At 55.3% G+C, this 1099-nt stretch overlaps 1 pseudogene; it reads left to right on the forward strand.

Moving 5' to 3' along the window:
- The first annotated feature begins 461 nt into the window (after positions 1–461).
- On the forward strand, positions 462–631 carry LOC129697718 (U2 spliceosomal RNA; annotated as a pseudogene).
- Positions 632–1099: the final 468 nt, after the last annotated feature.

Raw genomic sequence — 1099 nt, forward strand, 5'->3', positions numbered from 1 at the left:
ACAGCAGGTAAGAGACCCTGCGTTTCCTTCCACTTACCTTCTAGGTGCAGACATGGACCGGGTCCATGTAAGCTGCAGAAGGCCGGCGGGAGAACCGCGGAGGAGTGGCAGCAGCGGCAGCGGCAGCGGCAGCAGCAGTGGCAGCCGGCAGCTGCAGGAGTACCGGCAGCTGCAGGAGTACTGACAGCTGCACGAGCACTGGCAGCGGCAGCGGCAGCAGCAGTGGCAGCCGGCAGCTGCAGGAGCACTGACAGCTGCAGGGGCACTGGCAGCGGCAGGAGCAGCATGTGCACATCGATTCCCGGAGGAGGAAAACACCTGTGCCCAACTTCGCTCCAGCACGGTGAAAAAATTCATTTCTCAGCAGCAAAGGACTTTGCAGTTGACTGGCTGCACTCTACTACAAGGGACCAGTATGTGAGTACCAGGGTCGGTCCCAGCGGGGTTTTTTAGTTACAATGATCGCATCTAGGCTTTTTGGCTAAGATCAAGTGTAGTATCTGTTCTTATCAGTTTAATATCTGATACGTCCCTTATCTAGGGACCATATATTAATAAAATCTATAGTAGCTGTTATCATCAGTTTTAATGTCTTATATGTCCCTTAACTAAGGACCATATAAGTAGGAGTGCCCAGAATTGAGGGCATTAGAGTGGGGTTGACCGGCTGCAACGACCACAAGGGACCAGTACCGTCAGTATGGGGGTCGGTCCCAGGGGTCTAAGATAAAGGAGCAGCCAGGAGTGCTGAGAGCGTTGGTGCCGGGTTTAAAGGAATAGATGGAAGCAGCTGTGCCAGTTATCCTCCACACCGGCCATATCCACTCCACGGAAGGAAGGACAATACTGGAGAAGGAGGACCGTGGAACAGCGGGCAGCCAGCAGCAGCCAGCGGCACTTGGATCATCCGTAGTGGGATCAGCTGTGCCCGATGTCGGCCCCGCACGGGCCAGCTCCATGCGGCCGAGCGGTAAGGCTAGACACAAATCAAACAAGGTAGTGGACTCAGAAGGGTCCGACTTTGCATAAAACCGCCGGCAACCAGCGCCCGAGAGGGCTAGAGCGGGAAGAAGCGGTGTATGGAGCCTTGCTCCAACAT

The sequence above is a fragment of the Leucoraja erinacea genome, chromosome 5, assembly GCF_028641065.1.
Source record: "Leucoraja erinacea ecotype New England chromosome 5, Leri_hhj_1, whole genome shotgun sequence".
Classification (NCBI taxonomy): Eukaryota; Metazoa; Chordata; class Chondrichthyes; order Rajiformes; family Rajidae; genus Leucoraja; species Leucoraja erinaceus.